Raw genomic sequence first — 23,853 nt, forward strand, 5'->3', positions numbered from 1 at the left:
ATATTTTCAATGGGAATGTCAAAGCAAGGAGAAGGAGACAAACTATGCAGAGAGTCAAGAAGAGATGTCGCTGAGGCTTACGTGAATATGAATAAGGCCAATAGAGAAGATATGTGGTTCCTTGACTCGAGATGTAGCAATCATATGTGTGAGAAGAAGGAATATTTTTCAGATTTTGATGGAAGTTTCAGAGATTCAGTGAAGCTGGGCAACAACTGAAGCATGGTTGTAACCGGAAAGGGTAATGTACTGCTGGAAGTGAATGGAATCATAATGATAATCACAGGAGTGTTCTATGTGCCAGACCTGAGGAACAATTTGTTGAGTATTGGTAAATTGCAAGCAAAGGGGTTACCTTTTTGTTTCAGAATGGAACATGCAAGGTGTTTCATCCTGAGAGAGGCTTAATCATGGAGACAAAGATGTCTTTGAATTGAATGTTCGTATTGCATGCTATATCTCAGCCTGTAGCAGCCGTTCGAACTCAATAGAAACATATGGGGAGAAGTGCTTCAAGGTCTCTGTCGTACACTCACCGCTCCAATTCCTATCGCCATAGTCAGAGAAGCATAAGGGACCCAAGTTCTTTCCCCTATCATTCCACTACCAATTCGAGGAGAAGCAGCCGTTCAAGTTCCCTCAGCCGCCAACGCATAAGTAGGTCTTCCTCGTTATCTCCTTTCCCCAAATCGTCCAGTTCCAGTCCTAGTCGTGTATCCACTGATCGGAATCATTCCATAGAGAAGCTTAAGAAAGAGTTAGAAGAGAAGAAAAGGCGTGAAACAGAGTTGAAGAAGTTAGAAGAAGATGCAGCTAGGAGGATGGAAGAACTAATTCAGAAGAATGTTGAAGAAAGGCTAAACTCTGAAGAGACTAAATTAGAAATACAGAGATGAATAGAGGAAGGTCGCACGAAGTTGTTTGATGATGTTGATGTGCAGCTTGAGAAAGAGAAAGAAGCCGCTCTTACTGCTACAAGACAAAAAGAAAAACAAGCACGAAAAGAGAGAGAAGAGCTAGATAAAATGCTGGAAGAGAATAGAAGAAGGGTAGAAAAAGCACAGCGATGATTAGTTCTGGAGCTGCAGCGGAAGGAAGAAGAACAATATTGTGGGCTCGAGTTGATTCAGAGACAAAAAGAGGTGGCAGCTCAGAGAACTAAGCTAGATGATAAGAGTTTGAGTTATGTTTTGCTGGGAGTTAGTGAAGAGTCAAAAGCTTACAGACTTTATGATATAGTAACGACAGATGAAAATAAGGATATAGAAGCGGCAGATGAAAATACTGCAGAGAAAAATATTTCATCTGGCTCTTTGGCTGAAGCAAGCTCTCCTAGCTCGAATAAGGCAAGGAATAAGAGACCACCAGTCTGGATGAGAGACTATGCAATAGGAGAAGTTTTTTTTGAAAAGAAGATGATGAAGCTCAGCCATGTTTACCCCTACTGAACCTGCAAACTTTGTGAACTTTAGAGAAGTATTGAAGAGTGAGAAATGGAGGCACGCAAGGGATCTAGAGCAATAAACAGAAATGGCACATGGGAATTGGTGAAGTTACCTGGTGGAAGTTTTGTCTGAGATCGTAGATATAAACTGATTACTATTCGTGTTCAGTTTAAGGGAGGGATTGTTAGGATTAGATTTGATTGAGTTATTTGGATTAGATTTGATCTAGTTATTTGAATTAGATTTGATTTAGTCATTCTTCAATTGGATGAGAGATTTCTCCCAATTCTTCTGATCTTACCGTTTTCTTTTTCTGTTACTAACAGTAACATGTCATTCTTAAAAAACTAGGATACCGATGTGACAATGATACATTAATTAAAAAGAATTATTTCAAAAATTTATCAATTTTATATTAGAAATAAATTCATATAAATAAGTTTATATATTTGTATACTTAAAAAAAAGCTTAATGTATGTTTCACTCTCAAAATATATTCAAAGTCAAGTGTCTGATACGATGGATTATAAATTTGTAATGTATCCATCGTATTAACAAGTGTTCAGTACATGCCCAACACGTGTCAGATTAGTGAAACTAAGTTATTCTCATGCTCTCTTTGCACCCATTTAAAGTAGTTTGAAAACTAGCACGTCAAATATTATAATTGACTAACTACAACTTCAATTTTGTGCTTTAAGGATGGTTTTGACCCAAGAGAAATAAAATCCTTCATTTAGTATATGGTAGCAAAGATGGACATGAGAATGAGTTATTCTCATATGGAAAGAGATTTAACCTTAAGTTATATCTCATATCCTCTCTTAACCAATTATTTAGTTTTATTTAGTATGTTTTAGAAAGATACGTCCATCAACAGCAAAAAAATAAAATAAAATAATATAAATAGAATATTTTAAATTAGCCAAAAGTAATGACTAACATAATTAAAAAAAGAAAGAAACATAAAGGATGAATTGATTATTGGCTAATTGCTAACATAATTAAAAAAAAAAGTAACAAACACAAAGTAAGATTAGGAACACAAGTAAAAAAAAAAAAAAAAAACACAAACACAAACAGCCAAAAAATCAAGATTTGGAAAGTGTTAAACAGTTTTGATATATAAACATTTCAAGACCTTATTCGTGCAATTTTCCCATGAAATCTAACACTAGAGCATCATAAAATTTAGAGAAATGATTGAAATTGATGTCATGTTCATATAGGTTGACTTTAATACAAAAGACAAATCGAACTTTCTTAAGGATAAATTGGGGACACCAGCCTAAGCTAATCAGGTAGGTGGCCTTACCATCCGTATGGTTATATTTGATGTTGACTGTGCTCGTGGTTCTGCAAGTGACATATATATTGATATGTGTGAAATATTTGTGAATCAATATGCTTATGATATGTTATAATATGTGAATTGTATGATAATACTTACGGTACCATGTGTTCAATGGTATATTTGAGATAGGATACGAGAAGGATGCACTAAACGTAATGTAACGATAGGAGTAAGACATGTTCATGAAACGTTATGGTTTGGTTACGTATCGAAGTGCTATGGGTATGACAGATTGATAACAACAATATGGTCACGATGGATTCATAAAACAATACGTTCCTGTAACGTTATGGGTAGAAAGGGATAGGATTATGATAGATTGATAGAACGATAGCGTTAGGATACGTTCCTGTAACGTTAAGACTAAGGTACGTTCAGGTAACGACACAACTATGATATGTCTAAGGACGTTAAGGCTATGATAAATTAGGGAAGGATATAATCACGAAGTTTTTATGACATGATATGATTATGATACGACATGTGAAGGACGGATATATATCCAACAAGTGTCTAAGAGGGACGTGAGAATAAATTATTCTCGAGCTTTCTTTACATCAGTCAAAGAGTATTTGATAAGCTTTCAAAATGAAGGGTTTTCTCTTTTCTTCTTCCTTCTTTCTCCCTTTTCACGTTTTTTTTTTTAAATAAAAAAAAGTTTAATGTGAGAATGAAGAAGTTAGAAAGGAGAAAGAAATGAATGTAATAAAACTTTTCCGTAGGTAGGAATGGAAATGGTGAATGGGTCCTTGACGATAGTCGACCGCTATACTCTTTTTTTGGATGTAAGTGATGATGATCAGCAATATGAGTTGTGTCAATACCACACCGTTATCAAGAGGAAGTAAAGTAGAGTAGAATAGATCAAGCGATCCATTTGTTGAGAGTACTGTAAGAGGCACACAATTAAGAATGTTGGATATAACTACTCTTTCAAATCTGAGGGATGAGTCTCAAAGATCCAACTACAATATCAAAGAAACTTCGGGTGGTAGCGATTGCATGCATTGGTGTCTCCTTGGTATCCCAGACACATGTAACATGATTTTTCTTGCTCAAATATAGCTTCATTTGTCTTAAACGTTCACTTTTGAGTAATCCTGGAAGGCTTCTTAATTTGCAGCCTCTGGTGAAGATGATCACTCGGAGGTGGGTTTGTTAGTGAAGATGCAATTATATAATCAGGGTATTAGATCAATGGTTCCATTTATATCTATAAACGAAATTTGTGGTGTATTTTTTTGGAAATTTAACAATAATCATGGGTTATTTGGTTACCATTCTAAAGAAATTCAACTTTTGACCTTTTGTGAATGCTCAAAGCTACTTGCAAAGTACTGTTGATTATGATCCATAATACTCACCGCACTCGAAATTGAGGTTTGTTCATGTTTGAAAATGTGACAAACCAAAAGACAAGATGCTAATATTGTTTGTGATTGTTGTTGTGAGTTTTTCATCTTTGAATACATATTTTGGTTGGCTTATGAATTTTTCCATCTTTTAAAAATATTATTTTTTTAGTTCGGGCCTAATTTCATAATAGGCTATTGAATCACAATATTGCAATATTTTAAGTTACTTTTAAGATTAAAGGTCCATGAATAAAGTAATTACTTCAACTTCTTTTTATGCATTTTATTTTGATCTAGCACATAAATGCTTCCTAATTATTTTATTTATTTTTTTATGAATTAGGGTTATGAAGATCATTTGAATTATAAACGCTTTAATTCAAACAATATTTAATAACTAATCATTTTAATATTTATACTCAAATATACTAACAAGTACTAGTAAAACTAGTCTCAATGACTTAGAGAATACAACTATTATCTCGAACTATAAAGAATTTAATTTCAACCTATTCTAATGGACAAACGCTTTATTAGACTCCATTGTAAGATTTCACTTCATCAATTTAAGTAGCGTTCAACTACAACTATAAATATCAAATTCTTAAGTATTCATGAACAAAATTGGCATAACAATGTCTCTTGGAACTATTTACCAAAGCTGTTAGAATGAGCCGTGTGGAAGGGTTGCCTTTAGATGCTTTAGTACCAATTAAGGATGTCAATATCCTAGTAGTGCAGAATGCAGGAAGGTTCGTAGTTGAAAAGAATAACAAGAATAGTGGACATCGTTTCATCTACAAGCGTGTGGTGAACGGTCTGGTTGGTATGACTAGAGAACGTCGTCCTCGCAGAATTTATATTATTGTGATAGAAGTTATAAATAACGATGATATTCTTGGTCTTTTATTACAAAGGTGCATAACTTTTAAAGAAGTTCTCGAGTTCCTTGTCCCCAAGTAGCAATACAACTACTAGAATGCTATCTCTACTTATAATAAAGCCCTCTCTCTCTCGAAATATATATGTGTGTGTTTGTGATGTATTACTCTCTTTTATTAATGAAATATGGCATAGTCATAATGATATTATGAGTATCTTTTCTATCCCTCCTTTCCTTATCGTTATATAAAGAATATGAAGATTATAAGTAAAAGATGTATAAGTAATTTGTTACTTTTGAACTTAAAATGCTTATAATTCAATATATCTTTGTTATCAACAATAATTATCAAACGGTATATAATTTTGTCCAAGTAAGGTCGCTTCTCATTCCCTGTATGATATCATAACACAAAATCGAGCGGAAGGGTTAACGATAAAATGATAACAAAAACCCATTCGTCGAACTAACTATAAAGGAAGGGTTGGTTGGAAACCATGTCTATACTTCTTTTCTTTAATCACAGGTAATTAAAGATATATAAGTACAACAGAATATGTCATGGCCAGTCAAAACATAAAAAATTTCTTGCCATGTTATAGTTAATGAATATGGTATGCACAAAGATCCGATGTCACACTTCATGATTGGAGACCAATACAGTGACCTATGGTCGTCCATAACGTCCTTTGGTCCAATTATGTCAAGCAAATGTTGTAGCAAGCAAAGAGTTTTTAATAAGTTTGCTATTGCAAAGAGCTCGGTTTAAGGCACAAATGTCTCTGATGTGAAAGGCGCACCAATTCAACGAGATTTAAGTAACCATGAATAAGACACATGATACAGCTTGTAAACAAAACGATGTCCATGACTCTTGTTATTTTCTTCCACTACAAACCTTCTAGCCTCTTGCACTTTTTTGTCATTGACATCCTTAATTGAAATTAGAATTGAAGGAAACACTTCTCCACAACTCATTATGGAACACCTTTGATAGATAGTTTCAACAGATTTACTTTGCCGAGGAATACTTTAAAATTCGATATTTATAGTTGAACGCTACTTAAATTGATGAAGTGAAATTTTACAACAGATGTTAATAAATCGTTTGTCTATTAGAAGAGAGCTTGGAATTAAATTCTTTATAGTTGGGATAAGGGATGTTTTAGTCAAATTAAGTATACTTTTTAGTTTTAAAATAAATTAATTTTTTAGTTTAAAATAAATTGATTTTTTAGTGTTTAAAAAAAAAGATAGATAGGGAGAAAATTCTTTATATTTAATTTTTTACGCTAATTAAATTTTAGGCTAAGATAGATGGAGAGGTTAATAAATTTTACGCTAATTAAATTCTTTATATTTATTTATTTATTTTTTTAATTTTTTTTTTTTAAAAAAAAAAGCTTCAAAACTACTAGTTAACTTTCAAAAGTGTTTAAAAAAAGATAGATAGGGAGAAAATTGAAGGTTATTTTAGGAGAAGGTTTTCAAGATTTGTATAAGATCCTGAAAACATAACAAGAAGTGATATCCTAGCTTAAGGTCGCCATTAAGAACCTACTAGTAGGCTACTTACTAAATTTTACTCACCCCATGTTTATCAATTTTTTTTCAAGTAACTAAGAGTTGGTCGTGGATGAGAGCGGACTTTGGAGTGTGGGCCATGGACTAACCTCTGTTTTTAATCTAGTATTTTTTGTTCTTCTTTTAAGTCTGCTTATTATTTTGTGTTTGTAACAAGTATGTATATGTAACACCCAAAAAATGAAGGAAATTATCTCCCATAAGAATAAGCCACTTATGAAAGACCCATGGATAGAAAGGAAAAAAAATTAAAGGATTAAGCAAGAACAAAGGACTTAGTCAAGTCACTCGTGTACTCTAATAAGTGATTTCAAGGAGTTAAAGGCCTTTTGAAAAGGATTGGAAAAGAAAAAGTAAATCAAAAGGGCAAAAAAGTCATTTTATCAATTATAAAAAATCTTTCCGGATTTGTAATTCCTTATCTAGAAGGAATCTCAAGATTTAAAAAAAAAAAAAAGGAAAAATAATAAAAAAGCCATGAGAAATTTGTAGAAAATTTTTGGATTTTTCAAGAAAAATAATAATAAAATATTCGGAAGGTGGCAAATTACCAAAATACCCCTAGAAGATTGGATTATTACAGAAATGTCACTCTAATTAGAATCAGAGCATCTACCGTGACCATCCGAGCAAAATCTTTTGAACTCAAATCTCAACCGTCGGATCTCCTCCAAAATTTGATATGATCTAGAACGAACACGCACGGATCATCACATCCAACGACTAGTATGTAAAGCCAAGGTCGATAAGGCCATGATCGGAGTTGATATCACCAAAAAATTATCCAGAAAGATCGATCTCAAAATAACGAAGATTTTGAAGCTCTCAATGTCGGTTTAAGCACCTCCTATAAAGTCAGAAGTAGGAGCAACAATACGGAATAAGAATTGAGAAAGGTCGATCCCCCAATTGAAGGCAATAAACGTTTAGATTGTGTTTGTCCTACTCTCAGATTTCTTCCAAATTCGAGAGCAATCCTCCACCATTTCTCTTCAAACTTCTAAATAATGAAGAATCTGGAGCTCTCAATGTCGGTTTAAGCTCCTCCTATAAAGTCTAAAGTAGGAGCAACAATATGGAATAAGATTCGAGAAAGGTCGATTCCCCAATCGAAGGCAATAAGCGTTTAGATTATTGGTCTCCTACTCTCAGATTTCTTCCAAATTCGAGAGCAATCCTCCACCATTTCTCTTCAAACTTATTCCTACCGTTTCTCAACAAGATTACCCACAAGTTCTATGAAGGAATAGAGTGCTGAAAGGCGTTTAGATTATGGGTCTCCTACTCTCAGATTTCTTCCAAATTCGAGAGCAATCCTCCACCATTTCTCTTCAAACTTATTCCTACCGTTTCTCAACAAGATTACCCACAAGTTCTATGAAGGAATAGAGTGCTGAAAGGCGTTTAGATTATGGGTCTCCTACTCTCAGATTTCTTCCAAATTCGAGAGCAATCCTCCACCATTTCTCTTCAAACTTATTCCTACCGTTTCTCAACAAGATTACCCACAAGTTCTATGAAGGAATAGAGTGCTGAAAGGCGTTTAGATTATGGGTCTCCTACTCTCAGATTTCTTCCAAATTCGAGAGCAATCCTCCACCATTTCTCTTCAAACTTATTCCTACCGTTTCTCAACAAGATTACCCACAAGTTCTATGAAGGAATAGAGTGCTGAAAGGCGTTTAGATTATGGGTCTCCTACTCTCAGATTTCTTCCAAATTCGAGAGCAATCCTCCACCATTTCTCTTCAAACTTATTCCTACCGTTTCTCAACAAGATTACCCACAAGTTCTATGAAGGAATAGAGTGCTGAAAGTGCCTAGAAACCATTCCCCCAATTCAATCTGCCATTGAAGAACTTTAAGAAAAACTTGAAAATCCAACCCGACGATACATGATGACTCGTTGAGCAAGAATGATTCCAATCAGTTTCTGTACCTCCAAGGAATGCTTCCATAGAAGACCACAAAGAAAAATAATCTCGAGAGCGTGCCAAATTGAAGGAAATAAGTTTCAAAATTAAATTGGGTATAAGAGTCAAAATTCCTATCTACGATCTAAGGTCCTACACTCAAAGACGTTCCTCCAAACCAATTCCTATCTACGATCTAAGGTCCTACACTCAAAGACGTTCCTCCAAACCACCAATTCCTTTAGCCTGAAGACACCTACACTCAAAGACGTTCCTCCAAACCACCAATTCCTTTAGCCTGAAGACACCTACACTCAAAAAGACGTTCCTCCAAACCACCAATTCCTTTAGCCTGAAGACACCTACACTCAAAAAGACGTTCCTCCAAACCACCAATTCCTTTAGCCTGAAGACACCTACACTCAAAAAGACGTTCCTCCAAACCACCAATTCCTTTAGCCTGAAGACACCTACACTCAAAGACGTTCCTCCAAACCACCAATTCCTTTAGCCTGAAGACACCTACACTCAAAGACGTTCCTCCAAACCACCAATTCCTTTAGCCTGAAGACACCTACACTCAAAGACGTTCCTCCAAACCACCAATTCCTTTAGCCTGAAGACACCTACACTCAAAGACGTTCCTCCAAACCACCAATTCCTTTAGCCTGAAGACATAAATCAGATTTTGGATGAACATCAGATTTTGGATGAACTTTGGTAGCGAATATCTTAGGCTAAGATTTGCTAGCAGGATGCCACGAGTATGACAACGCCACCTATGCACTCAATGAAAGTGGTAACACCATTTTGTTTTAAAATGTCTTACGTTGTCGTTCCTTATTCTGTGTTTTCACATCAAGGTCATTTCATAAAGGTCCTACCGGGAGTTGAACCCAGGTCGTTGGATTCAAAGTCCAAAGTGCTAACCACTACACCATAGAACCCCTTGTAAAAATTTATTTTGGAATTGTTTTCCTATTTTATGCCGATTCCACAAGAAGGGAGATCCTATCATGAGTCAAACTCAAGTTATTGGATTCAAAGTTCTAGAGCTGTTTTATCTAACTCCTTGTGATCTTGAGCACCTTTAGAGTGGTTGCAGAAGTAACCCTCCGGTGTTGATTGAAGCTCGTGGAGAACATGTAATTTTATATATTTCTTATAGTTAATTTATATATTGTTGTATATTACAAAAAAATTGAAATAATACTTTACATCCCCGTCTTTCTTTCTTCTGTACAAAACTTAACATGAAAACTATATTATTTCAATATTCACTCGAGAAACAAGGGGTGAAAACTATATTATTTCAAACCCTCCATTATTGCTTCTACTTTGTGTGAAAATGCTTCCACTAAATCATGTTACTAACTAGTTGGTTTGGTTTGGTTCAGTTCTTGGGAACACTAGATTGAATTGACGTAGCTCAATTAAACTCTTGATAATATAAAAATCAAAAGTTTCTTAAATTAAGTTAACTTAAAAGTTTAACCCCTAATCTTTTTTAGAATGTTTAGCTTTGTGTCTAGCTGATCTCTAAATTCTTAGAAGTATCTAATAAGACTTCTATTTAAGGAACTTTTCACTATAAAAGAGGTAAGACTTCAGGCTTATTATTAAGGAATTTCAAATGAGTGATTTGATATATCATAGAGACAAAATATTCATTTGTTTCAAATATCTTACGTTGACCATTCTTTTTTGTCAAGTATTTTGAATATTATTATTGTGAATTACTGATGGCATTAGATTGAATCTCATTAATAACAATATCCCAAAACTCAGGTAAAGATGGCATCAAAATTAATACTTTAATTTCATCTTCAAAATTTATTTCCACTTAACTCAGTTGACTAATAATCATAATAGTCACCGGTGCACAAATATTTACAACCTTAAAAGGTAAAATTATAAGGAGTACAAGAAAAAAGTGTTTAAAATAGTTTCAAAATATAGAAAAAAAAAATAGTAGGAATTGGTCAAATCCATTGATCACTTATGGCACAGCACAACACAGATGTGGGTAATTTTTTTTTTTTATTTCTCTACTATATTAGGCCCTTTGGTTTATTGGCTTTAGAAGATTGAGACATGAAGTTTTCTATGTTCGAAATAAATTTGGTTGATTGTTTTCTGGTTAGCATTGGTACCATCAAAACTTATTTATTTCTTTGAAATGTTACCATTTACATGTTTTCATTTTTCTACTTTGTCTGCTTGCATTTAGAAATGAAGCAAAATTAGTCTGAGGGTTTTACGCAGATTGTTATAATTCTAATTTTTAACTAAAAAAAAAAAAAATTAGTCTCGTTGTCACGCTTAAAACTACTCTATAGGTATAATCGACCTATTATCCTTCCACCAATAGGAGCAAAAGGCAACGTTACTATGTGAAACTAGTTTCATGTCATTTATTCAACAATAAGGGTGTTAGCATGCATTTGAAAATGAACCCATATTTAAAAAATTTATATAAAATTGAAAAGAATTGTTATCTCAAAGACAATGAGAAAACCAACGGTTCCTTCACCCAAGACCCATGGCCCGACTCCCAACATGGAAGGGATAATCTAGAGAATCATTCCAAGAACCCTAACGGATGGGTTACAAACTCACATTTCGGTGGGTTCTCCAAGCACGATTGCAAGTTAAAAGAAAGAGGTTGAAAACAAAGTAAAATGATAAAAGGGCCCAACCAAATTCGAACGGGTGACCTCTTGATCTGCATGCTTTACCACTGAGCTATGGACCCATTTTGCATGATTTCAACCTGAGTGACCCCTTCTACAGAGTGTCAGTCTAAAAGTGTAAAAAGTCTCTCCAAAATAAAAGGGTCCAACCAAGTTCAAACGGGTGACCGGTCAAATTCTCTACCACTGAGCCATGGATCCATTTTGTAGGATTTTAACCTTAGTGACCCCTTAGACATAGTGTCGGTCCAAAAAGTGTAACAAATTTCTATCCAAGATAGAAGGGCCTGATAGGATCGCACAACAACGCACACGCTCAATCTAGATGAACACAAAGAACATGATAGAGAAAAGTGCAAGGAGAACTCTGGCTAAAAGAATTTTTCTATTGATGACTTCACGTATGTACAGTAAGAGAGAATTACAGAGAATAGAAAGTACTCTTCAAAGCTCTAGCGGACGAGATATATATATAGTTCAGTTTACTATATATAGGTTTACTAGATTTAACCATTTACTATATATAGTCATTTACTATATATAGCTTTACCCGATTTAACCATCTACTATATATAGCTATTTACCATATATAGGTTTATCGGATATAGTTTTACCAAATATAGCTGTATCGGATATAGCTTTACCAAATATAGCTTTACCGGATATAACCGTTGACCAAGCTATAAATAAGCCGTAGGCTCCATAACCTAACAATTCTCCCACTTGGAGACTGATCTAGTCAACCAAGAATTTCATTCTCAAACGACCATGAGCATCTTCATGGTCTTCATGTCACCATATCAATTGAGGCTTTGCACAACCTCAATATTCCAACATCAACACATTTTGTCAACATGTTTGCTGGATTCTTTGCACCCTCTATCTTCTCCAAACACATCACCATCTTTCACTAACCTGCAAGTGAAATGGTATCGTCTTATGTGTTTTCTCTTTAAATGATAGACCGGGTTCCTTCGCCAACTGTATGACACTCTGACTATTTCTGTTAAGAATCTTCGTGCTGCTTCTTGCCCATTCTACCAGATAGTCAGTCATCCATATTGTCTTCTTTCCAGCTTCAACTATTGCCACGTACTCAATCTCAGTACAACGCATTTTTGAAGCCTAGACGTCCCATCATCCATGGCTTGCTTCTACTTGGTTGTATCCTCCAACTGTAGGGTCTCATCAAAGGGTTGTGGTTCCCTTTCATTAGCAATAGATAGTGTAATGAAGGTACATACATATCTTGTACTCTGATAGTACAGGATGATCTTCTCAACACCAGTTCAGGTGTCAGTTGCTCCACTGCTGTTTCCTCCGCAACAACCTCAGGAGTTTGTTGAGTATCTGCTACAAGATCACTTGGTGATTTTCTCCGCAACTCAACCTCAACTCCCACTTGCTTTGTTGTCTTGGAACCTTGCTCCACATCTTGTTCCCCAGCAGTAGTCTCAGGAGTTTCTTGAGTATCTTCTACAACATCACTAGGTGAGTTTCCCTACAACTCAAGTTTAACTCCCACTTGCTTCGTGGTCTTGAAACCTTGCTCCACATCTGGTTCCATTTCCAATCGCACTTTCTTCAATTCTCTAGTGGTCCTTGTGAAGCTAACTCGTTTCTGCTTGCTCATAACGTAGTTCTCACAACGACCCACATCAACAAATTTGAGACCCTTTAAAACTTCTTTCGCAACCAGCCTCTTCATTCCTTTCGCCCTCATAGGTTCATGTCTATTGTGCTGTAGACTTGAATTCAAAGCTTTAGTGGATGATATATATATATAGTTCAGTTTACTATATATAGGTTCAGTTTACTATATATAGCTTTACACAATATAGCTTTACCAAATATAGCTTTATCGGATATAACTGTTGACCAAGCTATAAATAAGCAGCAGGCTCCATAACCTAACAGGGCCCAACTAGGTTCGAATTGGTGACCTCTTGATTTGCAATCAAATACTCTAACATTGAGCTATGGTCCCATTTTGTATGATCTCAACCTTAGTGACCCCTTCTACAGATTATTGGTCCAAAAGTGACCCTACTGAATCGGCTATGGACCAATTTTGTATAAATTGGTGGATTACCTATCGGAAATTAAACACAGGTCGTTAGATTCAAAGTCGAAAGTGCTAACCACTACACCATAGAACCACTTGTTAAACTTTATTTTGGCAACGATTTTGATAAGCGCCAACAACGCTGGATTTTGCAAAGCTAGAGGTCGTAGTATCCTTAGATACTTTCACAAGGTGTTTTCAACTTCTTTTATAGGTAATTGAACTTTTGAGTCCATGTAAATGATTGGTTGTTTTAGTATCAGTATAGGAAGACAAAGGAGAGAAGAGAGACTTTGTTAGAAATTCTCCCATAGGTAATCCCCCAAGGTGTTTTCAACCTCTTTTATAGGTCGAATTTTAAAATCAAACCACAACAAAATTTACTTCTATCTAGCAAAATTATTTTTTTGTTTGAAACAAGATTATTCCCTTCTTTTTCTTAAACTAAATTTGACTGTCGAATAGATTTTAATAGTTTTGTTAATTAAATATTCTTTAAAATAATACTTCTTTTTTTTTTTTTTTTTTTTTTTTTTTTTTTTTTTTTTTTTTTTTTTTACTATTTTGTAATTTGTATGGTATTATTGGAGGCTTTTGAATGAAATATGATAATTGATTCTCTGTCCTCTTTGACAATTTTAGATACCTCCATATCCGATATTTGATGCGTCACGTTTCATTATGAGATCTGCCCTTGGGTCAATAAGACTTAAGCAGAGAGTTTATTTGACTAATGAATTGATTTTTTTAGGTTGTAGAGATATCCCTTACAAATCAAGACTTTGTATTATTTTGAAGACACTCATCAAGACATTTGTAAATGTGCCAGATATCTTGAAGGATATAAGACACGTAATTGAGAGAACCTAAATTTTTTTTGAAGTTTGCTTTTCTAGGATACGTCATCACCAAAGTTTGAGACAAAGACCATTGGATGGGTTTTAATAAGGCTCAAATAAATTTAAAATCCAAGAAAACGTATATGAGTTTGATATTATTTTATTTTAGGTATGGACACAACTAGCTGATTTCTTTTGATTACATTAATGAATGTATGTAGATGTTTAAAGTGTTGATCTTAATGGTTTTAGAAAATATCAACACATCATCGATATAAACTATCGATTTTTTTTAAAGGATTTAAAATATCATTCATAATCTTCTGAAATTCGGATTGAGCGTTATTTAGCCTAAGTGGCATGACGTACCTCTCATATTTTCTAAATTGGACATTAAATGCTATTTTATATTTGTCCTTTTAGGAAATTAAAATTTTCCGAAATCCCAATTTCATGTCCAATTTTATAAAAACATTTGACTCTAAATTCTTTTTATCAAATCATTTTTGTTTTTGATTGGATATCTTATTTATTCTAAAACCTTATTCAAAGGTTTGTAGTTAATTACCAGTATCAGAATTTCTCGTTTCTTTTCACAATGTTGCTAACCTAAAATCCCAGACATGACCACATGCTCTTTGAAGACCTTATCAGCTTCCTCGGCAAAATATCATCTAAACTGTCACAGTATTTAGTGTTCGATGCTTTTTTACTTAACCCTAGGGTTCTATTTAAAGTGAACTTGTGATAATTTTTGTCAAATTATATATTTGAATACCTAATACATTAAGATATAATATCTTATTTCAATAATATTAAAATGTCGTAGAATATCATAATATATGTTTAATTAATATGAATCTCATTCAAATTTCAAATATATATTTTTATTTAATGTTTATAATACACATCAATTATTTTAATATTTAACATATCAAATACGTTAATATGTTTTGATATTATACTTCAAGACTATAGGAACTTGCTCAGAGGACCTGAGAGTTACATTGGCCTACAATGCATCTCATGGACGATGCAAAACTATGGTGGCGCTTGAAGGTGAATTGTATAAAAAACTGGTCATGCACCAAAAAATCATGGGAAGACCATTGATGGAATTGAAGCAATCGACGCTCCCCTGTATGGGTTTCCAATCAAAGACCTAATGTTTGATGTTGACTCTTTTGAAGAAAGAGCCACATGATCAAACAACAAAAAACGTGGCGGTATCTCTGAGAACTCTATCACACACATAAAAAAAACGTGTCGAAGAGTTAGACATTACACAGAAGATCTAGCTTTCATCAAGGAGACCCGAGTTCGATTCTCGAAAATGAAATTTTATTTTCTTATTTCGTTTATTTTATAGTTCATCTTTTGTCACCAATTATATTTAAACTTTACCTAGGTTTGAGAAACACTATAATGGATGAGTTCAATAGTATCTTAAATTCAAAAGACTTTTATGAACTTGGTTTGAGAGGCACTATAATGGTCAAGTTCAATAGTATCTTAGATTAAAAGGACTTTTATGGACTTTGAACCTTTAATAGTGTTATGTCATAGATATTTGGGTCAATTTCATTAAGTGAGGTTGAGGTCATTCAAATGGTTAATGTGATAATCTTGTCATTTTCAAGGTCTCTTTTGTTGAACGCCATCATGGCTAAGATGACTGAGATGAGCACCAGAGTGAGTTTGACAAGGAGGGTCGTAGAGAACCACACCCCAAGACAAGCTCATGTTGGGCTTAACAAACTGAAAATCCAAAAACACGAACCCTTAAATGGGAACCAGGATGCTAAGGAATTAAAAAGCTTTATTTTTGACGTAGAACAATACTTGAAGGTTACAGGAACTTTCTCATAGAACCTAAGAGTTACGTTGGCCACAATGCATCTCATGGACGGTGGCGCTCGAAGGTGGATGATATAAAAAATGGGTCATGCACCATAAGCTCATGGGAAGACTGTTGATGGAATCGATGCAATCGACGCTCCCCTTGATGGGTTTCCAATTAAAGACCTGACGTTTGATGTTGACTCTTTTGAAGAAAAAGTCACACGATCGAATACCTCGAAATGTCGCAGTAGCTTTAAGAACTCTATCATACGACCTGAGAGTTGAGGGCTACAGAAACTTTCTCATACGACCTGAGAGTTACGTTAGTCGCAATGCATCTCATGGACAATGCAAAACTATGGTAGTTCTCGAAGGTGAATGGTATAAAAAATGGGTCATGAACCATAAACTCATGGGAAGATCGTTGATGGAATCGATGCAATCGACACTCCCCTGGATGGGTTGCCAATCAAAGACCTAACATTTTATATTGACTCTTTTGAAGAAAGAGCCACACAATCGAACAGCTGAAAACGTCGCGGTAGCCTTTAGAACTCTAACACACATAGGGAAGGACGTGTCGAAGAGTTAGACATTGAGCAAAAGATCATGCTAAAACTCTTCAGCGATCTGACAAAAGACTTCAGGACATCTACACCAAAAATCCATTGTCGTCCAGCGGTAAGGATATCTGGCTTTCACCCAGGAGACCCGGGTTCAATTCCCGGCAATGGAATATTATTTTCTTATATCATTTTATTTTACCGTTTCTATCTTAGACTAAAAAGACTTTTATGAACTTCGTACCTTTGTTAGAGTTAGGTTATAGATATTTTGTTCAATTTCAAATGGTTAATGCGATAATCCAGTCGTTTTCGAGGTCTCTCTTGTTGAACGACATCATGGTTGAGATGAGCAGGTAATTCAAATGGTTAATGCGATAATCCAGTCATTTTCGAGGTCTCTCTTGTTGAACGACGTCATGGTTGAGATGAGCAGGTGATTCAAATGGTTAATGCGATAATCCAGTCGTTTTCGAGGTCTCTCTTGTTGAACGACATCATGGTTGATGAGCACCCGAGTGAGTTTGACAAGTTGGGCTGTAGAGAACCACACTTCAAGCCAAGTTCATGTGGCTTAACAAACTTAAAATCCAAGAACACAACCCCTTAAATGGAAACCGGGATGCTAAGGAATTAAAAAGCTTTATTTTTAACGTAGAACAATACTTGAAGGTTACTTGAACTTGCTCATAGGACCTAAGAGTTACGTTGGTCGCAATGCATCTCATGGACGATGCGAAACTATGGTGGCGCTCGAAGGTGAATGGTATAAAAAATGGGTCATGCACCATAAACTCATGGGAAGACTGTTGATGGAATCGATGCAATCGACGCTCCTTCTTATACAAAATTTGGATCAACCAAGAGATAAAGCTAGAATTAGATTATGGAACCTTTTTCTAAATTGAGTCACTCCACAATCGAACTTGATCAAGGCTTGATTGAATGACTCAGATGCAATCTACCACAAGAATTGCATAAAACTTAGAAATGACAAAGATATGCTCGAATTTCTACACGAGGGATCATCTCAACTTGAGAGATCAATTTCATTGATCACAAATATGCTTTTACATAATAATGTGTGGGTATTTATAGTCTCCCCACAAAAGAAGTTAGTGGCCGTGATTTAATCTCGATCCCTTTAGATCTCCACAGAAGACGAAGTCAATTTGAGCATTACAAACTTTATGAAATTAAAATAAGAAATAAAGTTTTCTAACCACTCATGAAATGATGCTTGCAACTTCATCCGCTACTTCAACCATGCAAATATTTACTTTTGAATCTCCAAATGGTCTTGACTCAAACGAATCAGCTTGTCACACATGAAATGATGGTTGAACCTAGCCTATCCAATTTTGTAGATGAAGTATGAATGCTTGTTGAATCTTCTTGGCCTTGGGTTGTGTAATAGGTCCAGTTGGAACACCGTGATTCTTATCATCATCCCCCTCTTCAAAAGGATTCGTCCTCGAATCAGAAAAATCATCACCTACATCAAAAGGACTTAACTCAGCAACATTGAAAGTAGAATGTACACTGTGATTCTTATCATCATCTCCCTCTTTAGGATTCGTCCTCGAATAAGAAAAATCATCACCTACATCAGAAGAACTCAACTTAGCAACATTGAAAGTAGAATGTATTGAAGATTCTAAGGGAAGATCAATTTTATTGTTCCATGCAATAAAATGAGTCATTTTACTAAATGTCTTATAGAGCATTTAAAGTCAAATAAAGAATTAGGAATCCACGCTATCTACAAACGCACTCTCAATTGAGCTATCCACACTAACATTAAAATTAAAATTCATCATTAAAATTATTTACACTAACTCATTGAAATTTTAAAAAGAAATCATCTCTAAGATAGTAAGTTATATTACTTGAATCAGGTGTGGTGAAGGTCGAATAACACCTGACCTTCAAATCTTCAATATTAAGTTCTCCCAACCAAGCTATCCCCTGTAACATTGAAAATGAAAATTCTGAAATTTTAAAAAGAAATAATCACTAAATTTAGATTAAATAGTCTAAGTAGTTTTAAAAAGAAATAATCACTCATTTTAGATTGAATATTTAGGTTATGCAAGTTAGTCAACTTGAATTAGGTGCGGTGAGGGTGGATCAAACACATGACTTTCAGATCTTCAGTGATGCTCTCACGTGACTTTCAGATCTTCAGTGACGCTCTCCAAACTGAGCTATCCCCGCTAACATTAAAAATAAAAATTCATCGATTAATAAGATATTTTCACTACTCCATTGAGATTTTAAAAAGAAATAATCACTAATTTTAGATTGAATAGCGAGGTTATGCAACTTAGTCAACTTGAATTAGGTGCAGTGAACGTGGATCAAACACATTACCTAATCACTAATTTTAGATTGAATATTTAGGTTATGCAAGTTAGTCAACTTGAATTAGGTGCGGTGAACGTGGATCAAACATGTGACTTTCAGATCTTCAGTGATGCTCTCACGTGACTTTCAGATCTTCAGTGACGCTCTCCAAACTGAGCTATCCCCGCTAACATTAAAAATAAAAATTCATCGGTTAAGATATTTTCACTACTTCATTGAGATTTTAAAAAGAAATAATCACTAATTTTAGATTGAATAGCCAGGTTATGCAACTTAGTCAACTTGAATCAGGTGAAGGGAACGTGGATCAAACACGTGACCTTGAGATCTTCAGTGACGCTCTCCCAACTAAGCTATCCCGGCTAACATTAAAAATGAAAACTCATTAGTAAAGTATTTAGCTAATTCATTGATATTTTAAAAGGAAATAATCACTAATTTTAAATTGAATAGTCACGAGTGAAGTTATGTGACTTGAATCAGGTGCGGTGAACGTGGATCGAACACGTGACCTTCACATTTCCAGTCTGACGCTCTCAAAACTAAGTTATCTTCGCTAATATTTGAAAAAAAAATCATAAGTAAAGGTATTTCCGCTAATTCATTATATTTTAAAAAGAAATAATCACTAATTTTAGATTGAATAAAGTTATGCAACTTAATGAACTTATGCAACGTAAACCAAGTGCGGTGAACGTGGATTAAACATGTAACCTTCAGATATTCAGTCCGAACTAAGCTATCCCCGCTAACATTAAAAATCAAAATTTATGTGTAAAGGTATTTCCGCTAATTCATTATTCGTTGAAATTTTAAAAATAAATAATAACTAGTTTATTTTTTATGCAACGTAAACCAAGTGCGGTGAACGTGGATTAATATTAAGAGGATATTTTGGAGATATATTTTAATAATCAGTTAGAATATATCTTAGATATTTAGGAAGTTTTAGTATAGATTTGATTGACTGTATATTTTATTTATTTACAACATTTAGTTAGTTATATATTCTTTTTCTATTTTTAGGTATTAGTTGATAGTTTGTATCCTATTTAAACGTGGTAAACCTGAATGAAGTTCATACTTTCGATCCCAATTCTATTTCTATTTCTCATTCTTAACATGGTATCAGAGCACCGATCTTGGTGTTCTTAAATATCAAAATTTCCTTCATGGCGGAATCAGCCAAATTCAGCTTCAAAATTTCGGATGTTGATTTAACACATCCTTACTATATTCAGCATTCTGATCAGCCAGGATATTCACTTGTTTCAATCAAATTAAATGGAGCAAATTACCAATCCTGGAGTAAATCAGTTATGCATGCTCTTATTGCCAAGAAGAAAATTGGCTTCATTGATGGCACAATTGAGGAACCGTCCCAAGATGCAAATTCAACCGAATTCGAACTATGGAATTAGTGCAACAGTATGATAATATCTTGGTTAACTCATTCCGTTGAAGCAGATATTGCTAAAGGCATTATTCATGCCAAGACAGCTCATCAAGTGTGGGTTGATCTTCACGATCAATTCTCACAAAAGAATGCTCCAGCAATTTTTCAAATACAAAACTCGATAGCAACGATGTCACAAGGAACCATGGCATTGTCAACATATTTCACCAATCTCAAAGCACTCTGGGATGAGCTGGAAGCGTACCGCACACCATTTACCTGTAATCAACGTCAAATATATATTGATCAACGCGAAGAAGACAAGTTGATGCAATTGCTCATGGGGCTCAATGAGTCTTATAAAACAATGAGATCTAACATATTGATGATGTCTCCATTACCTAATGTGAGGCAAGCCTATTCATTACTTGTACAAGAAGAGATGCAGCGTCAGGTAACTTCTGAACCTACTGAGAATTTCTCGATTGCATCAGCAGTGCAGAAGAAAACAATATATTCAAAATTCGCCAAGGACAAATCGTGTGAACACTGTAATAAAAGTGGTCATACAATCAATGAGTGTCAAATTCTTAAGTTTCACTGTAAGTTTTGTGATAGAAGGGGCCATACAGAAGATCGGTGTCGACAGAAAAATAATTCAGGAAGGACAAGACAAGTCAATCAACACAATAATCGTGGATATCGATCATCTGCAAATATGACCGATGTTTCACAGTTGAATACAGAAGAACAGTCACCTAATTCTATTCCAAATTTTTCTTCTGAGCAATTACGACAGATAGCACAAGCCTTATCTGCAATCAATCATCACCCTTCTGGTAATTCTGACAATCACATCAATGTTGCAGGTTTGTTTCCCATATCTACATTATCTATTAACTCCGCGAGTTCTAATTCATGGATTCTCGATAGTGGAGCTACGGATCATATAGTATCAAAATCTTCTGTTATGACTGAACCAAAGGCTGCCATCATGTCTACAATAAATTTGCCTAATGGAGAGACAGCACGTGTGTCACATACGGGCAATATTTCCCTTAGCCCTAACCTTAAATTAAACAACGTTTTATGTGTGCCTTCATTCAATTTAAACCTAATGTCGATCAGCAAACTTACTAATAACTTGAATTGTTATGTCACCTTCTATCCTGATTCTTGTGTTATGCACGACTTGGCTACGGGGAAGATGATTGGCTCGAGTAAACAATTTGGAGGTCTCTATCATATTTCTTCATCTTCAATCAAATCTTCAGCTCATCAAGTATCTCAGTCATCTGATTTGTGGCATTTACGCCTAGGTCATCCTTCTTTTTCTCGTTTTAAATTTCTAGCTGATCAATTGCATCTTAATAATGCGAGTTATTCTCATAATTGTAGTACCTGCCCGTTAGCAAAACAAACTAGGTTGTCTTTCCCAAGAAGTTCAATAACAACCCATTCTGCCTTTGATCTGATACATTGTGATGTTTGGGGACCACATAAAATTCCTACCCATTCTGGTTTGCATTTTTTTCTCACTATTGTTGATGATTTTACTCGATGTACTTGGGTTTTTCTAATGCAACATAAGTCAGAAGTACATCATTTGTTAATGAATTTTGTTAAATTCGTTCAAACTCAATTTCATACTACTATCAAGATAGTTCGATCAGACAATGGGACTGAGTTCCTATCTTTGCAACCATTCTTTACTTCTTGTGGTATTGAATTTCAACGCACGTGTGTCTATACTCCACAACAAAATGGAGTCGTAGAACGTAAGCATCGCCATATCCTAAATGTAGCTAGGTCTCTTCTTTTTCAGTCACAGGTTCCACTTAATTTTTTGGGAGAGTGCATTTTAACGGCTGTTTATCTTATAAATAGAACGCCATCACCATTGTTATCTAACAAGACACCCTTTGAAACATTCTACAAATGACCACCTACCTTTCATCATCTTAAAGTTTTTGGTTGTAAACGTTATGCAACTAGAGTACATCTTAAGCAAAAATTTGAACATCGGGCAATTCCTTGTGTTTTCGTAGGATATCCTTGTGGTCATAAAGGTTACAAGTTGTATGACATGCAATCTCACAAATTCTTTATCAGCCGTGATGTTAAATTTTGTGAAGATGATTTTCCTTTTTCATCAGCTTCACAAACTTCGACATTAGCTCCTTCGACTCCTGTTGTACCACTTCATGATCCATCCTACTCAAACATCCATCCTCCACCTTCTATTCCTTCACCTCCTATTCCTCCTTCACCTCCTATCCCTTCACCTACTACTTCGTCGTCTCCTCCACCATCTTCAGATTCGCCCACTAATTCCAATCCTATCCCACCTGATATATCAGCTCCACTCCGACGTTCTACTCGTACTAAACAACCTCCAGCTTGGCATAAGGATTATGAGATGTCTTCTGGAGCCAATCATTTAACCTCTAGCTCAAGTCCCGACACTGGCACCAGGTATCCCCTTCATCATTACCTTTCATTCTCTCGTTTTTCTCTACTCAACGTGCTTTTCTAGCTCTTATTACATCCCAAACAAAACCTAAAACCTATGACGAGGCAGTTGGCGACCCGTTATGGCAGCAGGCTATGAATGATGAAATTGCAGCTTTGGAACGTAATCATACATGGTCTCTCGTTCCTCTACCACCTGGTCATATAGCTATTGGTTGTCGTTGGGTGTACAAAATTAAATACAACTCTGATGGTTCTGTTGAACGTTATAAAGCTCGACTTGTAGCAAAGGGATACACTCAGGTTGAAGGTATTGATTACATAGAAACATTTTCCCCTACAGCGAAACTTACTACACTTCGTTGCTTACTCACTGTTGCTGCTGCTCGAAAATGGTTCACCCATCAGTTGGATGTTCAAAATGCCTTTCTCCATGGTAATCTAGACGAGGAAGTTTATATGTCTTTACCACCAGGTCTTCGCCGACAGGGGGAGAATACAGTATGTTGGCTCCATAGATCTCTTTATGGATTAAAACAGGCTTCTCGTAATTGGTTCTCCATATTTTCTACAACTATACAAAATGCAGGCTACACTCAGTCAAAAGCAGATTACTCCTTATTTACTAAGAGTAAAGGTACTTCTTTCACTGTAGTTCTAATCTATGTTGATGATATTCTGTTGACAGACAATGATCTCAAAGAAATTCAATATCTCAAGACTAGTTTACTCCAGAAATTTCTTATCATAGATTTAGGAAATTTGAAATATTTTCTAGGCATTGAATTTTCTCGATCTAGAAAAGGAATTTTTATGTCTCAAAGGAAGTATGCTCTAGACATTCTTCAAGACACAGGTCTTACAGGAGCACGTCCAGTAAAATTTCCTATGGAGCAAAATCTGAAACTTTCTTTAACTGAAGGAGAGAAGTTGAATGATCCAAGTAAATACAGACGGTTGATTGGCAGATTAATATATTTGACCGTTACTAGGCCTGACATAGCTTATTCAGTTCATATGCTTAGCCAATTTATGCATGAACCAAGAAAACCACATTGGGAGGCAGCTCTTCGAGTTCTAA

General features: G+C 35.1%; 2 non-coding genes and 1 pseudogene across 2 annotated transcripts; 2 read left to right on the forward strand and 1 right to left on the reverse strand.

Annotated features, from left to right (window-relative positions):
* Nucleotides 1-497: 497 nt before the first annotated feature.
* LOC147790523 (uncharacterized) lies at nucleotides 498-20,325 on the forward strand (annotated as a pseudogene).
* On the reverse strand, nucleotides 9,411-9,482 carry TRNAQ-UUG (transfer RNA glutamine (anticodon UUG)). The gene has a single exon. It is a non-coding gene; the product is annotated as a tRNA-Gln (tRNA).
* TRNAE-UUC (transfer RNA glutamic acid (anticodon UUC)) lies at nucleotides 16,639-16,710 on the forward strand. The gene has a single exon. It is a non-coding gene; the product is annotated as a tRNA-Glu (tRNA).
* Nucleotides 20,326-23,853: the final 3,528 nt, after the last annotated feature.

This window comes from Cucurbita pepo, chromosome 10 (genome assembly GCF_057944985.1).
Source record: "Cucurbita pepo subsp. pepo isolate OVF chromosome 10, ASM5794498v1, whole genome shotgun sequence".
Lineage (NCBI taxonomy): Eukaryota > Viridiplantae > Streptophyta > Magnoliopsida > Cucurbitales > Cucurbitaceae > Cucurbita > Cucurbita pepo.